Genomic DNA, 7,245 nt, shown 5'->3' with positions numbered 1-7,245 from the left:
CGCTGTCACCCACGAAAATGGGACCAGCAAGATGGATGAAATGCTGTGAAAGGAGGGTAATGGTGGCCTTGTGTGGGTGGAGAAAACAGCAGCGGGACAAAATACTGTTGGAGGTTCCCCAGTCCTTTCTGATTACCTTTCTTGGCTGGAATCAGCTAAGACTAATCACCTATGTGTGGGCTAAAGTAGAACTGAGATTTCCCTCAGAGTACACAGGTGTATGTTCTCCCGGATCAATTGTTCAGTGAAAAAAAAGTTTAAAAAAGCCCTCAGCTATCAAAGGGGAAGAATGAATACCAGGAATATAGAAGCCTCGGCAGCGTGGCCAAGGACTTGAAACTGTGAGCCAAGTGCTGGTTAGAGAGCATTGAGAGCATCATCAGGGTTACATGTTCAAGAATAATGTTCCTACTTCCAGAATTTTTCCGTACAGGAGCTGCAGCATATTCTAGTTTCCTGGATTTTTTAAAAATGAAACTTTTAAGTAAGGCCAAAATATTCCATCCTGGGTGATCTTAATATTTAAAATAACTTTTAATAACTTCTTTTGAGTGTATGGTATGTACCAAACACTGTTCTAATCACTTTCCATGTATTATCTTATTCAGTTGTAACACAAATTTTATAAGATGTGTTTTAATGTCTTTGGAGGAAAGTGGTGCACAGAGAGATTAAGTAACTTGCCCAAGATTACATATTTAGTGACCGGTGAAGCTGAAATATGAACAGTCTGATATTAGAGCCTATGCTTGCAACCACTGTACTTATGGCTACCTCAGTAGTGGTGAGCGTATTGTGGAAAAGTATTGGAATAAAAAACAAACTGGATTCTGATCTCTGCACTGCATATAAAAAAGATCTGAATAAGTGTTAAATTGAACTCTTCAGCCTTTTCTTTCAAGAGGCACTGCTCCAGGCCGGGCGCGGTGGCTCACGCCTGTAATCCTAGCTCTCTGGGAGGCCGAGGTGGGCGGATCGTTTGAGCTCAGGAGTTCGAGACCAGCCTGAGCAAGAGCGAGACCCCACCTCTACTAAAAATAGAAAGAAATTATATGGACAGCTAAAAAATATATATAGAAAAAATTAGCCGGGCATGGTGGCACATGCCTGTAGTCCCAGCTACTCGGGAGGCTGAGACAGGAGGATCGCTTGAGCTCAAGAGTTTGAGGTTGCTGTGAGCTAGGCTGACGCCACGGCACTCACTCTAGCCTGGGCAACAGAGTGAGACTCTGTCTCAAAAAAAAAAAAAAAAAAAAAAGAGGCACTGCTCCAAGCAACGTCTCTTTTTATTCACTTAAACATTTATTGAGCACCTCCAATTTTTCTGACACTGTGCTGGATATTAGGAATTTAAAGGCAGGTAAGACTCAGTACCATTCTTTTAATGACTCTCAGTCTAGTATGGAGACTGCAGGTGTCATAAGGTGTGGTAGAGGTAGAAATTGCATAAAATGATCTGGGAGCATAGAGATGGTGCACTTAGTTAAGACTTTGCTTGAGAAAGGGTTAGAAAAGACTGTAGGACATAAGGCATGAAGTGAAGCTTGAAGGAATAGAGTTGGGTGAACATGAGACCAGAATGGAAGACAGGAAATAAGTCACAGAGATATATATGTGATTTCAGTTAGTGGACTTTATCTTGTAAGAAATGGGAAGCTGTTCCTGGAATTGTAAGCATGGAAATAGTGCAATTATTCCCAAATTTAAAATATTTAGAAAGATTATTTTAGTTTTAAATATGGAAGCAAGGGTAAAGAATAAGAAGGAGCAACAAGCAAATTATGAGGAAAACAAAAATAGATCATGACATCCAAGGTAGGAGAGTTTCAATTAAGAGGTTGTTGTAGGCTGAGTGTGGTGGCTCATGCCTGTAATCCTAGCACTCTGGGAGGCCAAGGTGGGAGGATCGTTTGAGCTCAGGAGTTTGAGACCAGCCTGAGCAAGAGCGAGACCCTGTCTCTACTAAAAATGGAAAGAAATTAGCTGGACAACTAAAAATATACAGAAAAAATTAGCCGGGCATGGTGGCACATGCCTGTAGTCCCAGCTACTCGGGAGGCTGAGGCAGAAGGATTGCCTGAGCCCAGGAGTTTGAGGTTGCTGTGAGCTAGGCTGACGCCACGGCACTCACTCTAGCCCGGGGAACAGAGTAGGACTCTGTCAAAAAAAAAAAAAAAAAAAGAGGTTGTCAGCAGTGCCACTGTTGTGAAGCAGTGCCCTGGCTTCTGAGTCTGTGCTTGTTACCAGTATCCTATATTGGCTCTATGAGGAGGATCTGTGAAATTGAGGAGTCAAGAAGTTGTTTTCATCTTTAGTGGGGGCAGTTTCTGTGGAGTGTGGTGGAAAGATAAGAGGGGAACACAAGCAGTATTTTGTTCTTTATAGAGGCTTGGCTAAGAAGATGAGCAAAGAAAATCTATTTCTACCGTAGGATACAGGTTGTATACAGGTAACACGACCTAGGGCTTCATGGTAGAAGACAATCGTGGAAATGTTTAAAGGGAAAATGTCAATAGAGAAAGAGGATGAGGATTCAGAAAAGGGGCATTTAATATGGAGAGGCCACTCAGGAGATAGGAGAAGCTTGGGTCCGCAGTAGTGGTGAGGAATTAGCCTTGAACAGGAGAATGAATCTGAGATCAGACGGAGGGAAATGGATTTGTATTGCTTTGGTATGGTTCAGAAAATTTTTTTGTACAAATTTGGAGGAAGGAAACTACAGGTGTCATATGCATCAGGTTTCCAATCTGTTCTGTTAGTCATTCAACAGAACCTGATTCAGAGGAGTTACATTCTCATAAAAGTGTCCTCTGATTTGATCCAAAGACAACAACCAGCAGTATATTTTAAAAAATAAATCACTGTGTTAATGGTTCAACAATTCCAATAGGGTAGCATTGTTCTTCACTTTCTGATTTCCCAGGGCATCTCAGATTTTCTTATTGAAATACACCCAAATAAAAGGAGAATGAACAAGTATAGAATAAATTTGGTGTAATATTAATTTGGTGATCTCATTGTATCTTTAAAATTCATGCAATTTGCATTCTGTCTTATAATCTAGTTGGGCAATGGAAATAGAAAATAAAAAAAGTTGGTTCCTGTCCTTTAGGAATCATAATTGAAAATGAAATAGATATATGCCTAGTTCAGAGGTGGCAAATCTATGGGTAAAATTACTAATCTCCTCCCCATATCCATGGCCAATACCTATCAGTAGTGATTTTCTTTTCCACTCAACAGAAACTTAGGCTCAGGTTCCTTTTCAATACAATATCTGCTGTCAGTCAGTCGGAATGGGCTCTGATTTGCTATCCCTGTGCATAAGAGATATGACTAGAGGAGAGATCTATGCAAAGTATAGTAAGCACTTGGAAGGAATTGGGTTCTTCTATCTGGAGGTTAGGGGATCAGAGGAGACTTTGCAAAAAGAGATAGGCGGTTCATGGCTGTTATGATAGCTTTGTGGGGGTCTGGGATGGAGGAGGGAGAATAGAGAGGGGACACATAAAATGGTTGTGTTGTCAAGTAAGTGTAGGAAATACTGGATTAAGTCAAGTGGTCTATTTTTATTTTATACAGGACTCTTGTAGCTATCACCCCCACAATATAATACACATATTCATATTTTTCCATAGGAATAGAACCCCAAATATTTTGGAAATTATGTGGAAAGCAGAATAAAAATTAACTCTCTTGTAGCTAGGGAGAATGATGAGACAGTGATAGCTACTGAATAAGAGGGGTCAGAGAGGTTAGAAAACCTGGAGAGCATTACCTTCTTGACTGTAGAGGAGGAAAAGAAAAAGGAAAAAAAAAAAAAGAAAGAAAGAAAGAAAAAGAAAACCTGGAGAGCATCAGCTTTAAAAGGTAGTGAGAAATGAAATTGGTAGTATGGAGGGCCCAGTAGGTAGAGAAGGAGTAAACAGAATGGAGAGGGCAAAACCTCATTTGGGAAACTGGAGATTTCCATGTCTAGAATCTCTTTTCAAAAGATCTCAAGTGGAGGGAGCTAGCTCAGATCTGGTGGGGAGAAATAGCAGAGGAATATTGCTAAGTATATCTTGTCCTATCCCATTAATGGCTCAATTTCTTCCTCAGCAGAACATGCCTCTCTCCCAAGGAGGACTCAAGGATCTAGGGCAAATTTCTATCTTGGCCTTTGATATAGTTTGGATTTTTGTCCCCTCCAAATCTCATGTAGAAATTTGATCCCCAGTGTTGGGACTGGGGCCAGTGGGAGGTGTTTTGGTTATGGGGGGAAGATCCTTCCTGAATGGCTTGGTGCAGTCCTTCCTGTAATGAATGAGTTCTCACTCTATTAGTTCCCACAAGAACTGATTGTTAAAAAGAGCCTGATACCTCCTCTTTCTTCTCTCTCTCTCTCTCTCTCTCTTTCGATCTCCCTCCCTCTCTCCCTCCCTCGCCTCTCTCCCTTCTCTCTCTCTCCCTCATATGATCTCTACATACCAGCTACTCTTTGCCTTCCATCATCAATGGAAGCTTCCTGAGGCCCTCACCAGAAGCAGATACTGGTGTCATGCTTCTTGTCCAGCAGGTGGAACCATAAGCCAAATAAACTTTTCTTTATAAATCACCCAGCCTCATGTATTCCTTTATAGCAACACTAAATGGGCTAAGACTGCCTTCAAACCTAAGGCCAGCCTCCTGCTGAAATAGACATGTCTCACCTTACGGGGTACAAATCAGATTCCTAGACAAGCTGACATTTAGCAGTATCTGGGACATTTGTTCTGGAAATAATCTTTGGCTTTCTTCTGGTGCAAAGAGTAAGCAGTACCCTGTGGAAGCTAAAGAGAAAATTATTTTGTTACAGGCTAGGTCTCTTGTTAGGTGGTTGTTACCAACCCAAGCCTTATAATGTGGTGGTTGGAATACTCTAAGAAATGCTGGCCTCTGTGTAGACTTATGTGCTAGCAGGCAAAGAAGCTGGTGTGTGCAGAGATCACATGGTGAGAGAGGAGATGGGGTGAGGGGAAGTGCCAGGCTTTTTTAACAACCAGCTTTTTAGGGAACTAATAGAGTGAGAACTCACCACCCTCCTCCCCAAGGAGGGTATTAATCTATTCATGAGGAATCTGCCCCATGATCCAAACACCTTCCACTAGATCTCACCTCTGACATTGGGGATCAAATTTCAACATGGGATTTGGAAGGGACAACTATTCAAACCATAGCAGTGCATAACATAAAGAAGCCATTTGACATTTCCAATTTTTTGGTATGGGTATAAATATGATATAATTTCTATTTAGAAATAGCAAATAAAATAAAAAGTATTCTATGAATAAGTCATGAATTGCATGTGTCCCAATTACTCTGACATTCACAATAATATCTTTTTCCAGTCTGTAGCTCCCACTTACCTGCCTTAAATAAGCCACAGCATAAGGACTTTTAAAACCAGAGCAAAAAGCAGATAATCACTGCTTGATTGTTACCAGTTCCCTATTTGCCTTTGTGGTATGTATTTTGAGATACAAATATGTATTTTTTCTCATTTTAGGTCCCTATTCCAGCTTAAACAGAAGTGTAGAGCAATATAGAAAGTAGTTGTAGCAAAAAATATGTCCCCCCCACAAAGATCTAAGGCAAGAACTGAAAAGTGCCTGAAGATGTAGCATAGAGGAGAGGTTTTATAAGAGAAGCATATTGGCTTGGAATTTGACTACAGAGGGAAGGGACTTCTCTAAATTAAGAAAAAAAAAATGATTCGTCCAAATAAGAAGGAAGAGAAGAACATCTCAAATGTCTATGAGCATTTTGACACGCAGACCCCTTACTGACATTGGCCAAAACAAATGATAAGAGTCCAGCAAGGAGAGAGAGAGTTCATTAGAAAAGATACTCCTAACATTAGGAAGACACCTGAGGGTTTAGCATTAATCACCTGTGGCATGGATGCTACAGAGCTTCCAGCCAAAAAAACCAGGCAGATAGAAATAGGAACAAGTTTAGCATTACATTCCTCTCTCCTTTTCCTGGAACCTGCATTGGATCCCACAAGCTTGGCCTAAACCTGAGTGAATAAAAACATAGCAAATGACTGATGTTTACCACTGCCTTCAGAATTGGGACTTAGAGTCGGGAACTTCTTTAGATATTAAGGTTGGGGCAAAAGCAATTGCAATTTCGGACCATGAATTTTAAATCATTATAAGTAGGCTCAAACACATCTTTATTAATCAAAATAGGAACCATTACAATAAACACATTTTTGCCAATGAGAAATAAGTTTGTTTATTCCTGCAGCGTAAAAATCCATGCTTCAGGATTTGAGGAACTCTTGGAAAGCATTTTCTGCATCCTGCTGGTTGTGGCAGTGTTTTCCCTGCAAAAAGTTGTCAAGATGCTTGAAGAAGTGGTGGTCGGTTGGCAAGAGGTCAGGTGAATATGGCAGATGAGGCAAAACTTCGTAGCCTAATTCGTTCAACTTTTGAAGCATTGGTTGTGTGACATGAGGTTGGACATTGTTGTGGAGAAGAATTGGGCCCTTTGTGTTGACTGACATCGGCTGCACGTATTGTAGTTTTCAGTGCATCTCATCGATTTGCTGAGCATGCTTCTCAGACGTAATGGTTTAAGCCGGGATTCAGAAAGCTGTAGTGGATCAGACTGGCAGCAGACCACCAAACAGTGACCATGACCTTTTTTTGGTGCAAGTTTGGTTTTGGGAAGTGCTTTGGAGCTGCTTCTCGGTACAACCACTGAGCTGGTCATTGCTGGTTGTTGCCTACAATCCACTTTTTGTTGTATGTCACAATCTGATAGAGAAATGGTTCGTTGTTGTTTCGTACAGTAAGAGAAAACAACACTTCAAAATGACAATTTTTTTGATTTTCGGTCAGCTCATGAGACACCCACTTATCAAGCTTTTTCACCTTTCCAATTTGCTTCAAATGCAGAGTGACAGTAGAACAGTCGACTGTTGGGTTCTTCAGCACCTTTTCGTGTAGTTATAAGATCAGCTTGGATGATTGCTCTCAGTTGGTCATTGTCAACTTCTGATGGCTGCCCCTGCATTCCTCATCTTCAAAGCTCTTGTCTCCTTTGCAAAACTTCTTGAACCACTGCTACCCTGTACGTTAATTAGCAGTTCCTGGGCCAAATGCATTGTTGACGTTGCGAGTGTCTCTGCTGCTTTATGACCCATTTTGAACTGAAATAAGAAAATTGCTTGAATTTGCTTTTTGTCTAACCTCATTTCCATAGTCTAAAATAAAT

Source organism: Eulemur rufifrons, chromosome 18, assembly GCF_041146395.1.
Source record: "Eulemur rufifrons isolate Redbay chromosome 18, OSU_ERuf_1, whole genome shotgun sequence".
In the NCBI taxonomy this organism is placed as follows: domain Eukaryota; kingdom Metazoa; phylum Chordata; class Mammalia; order Primates; family Lemuridae; genus Eulemur; species Eulemur rufifrons.
Note: the sequence above shows the minus strand (reverse complement) of the source record.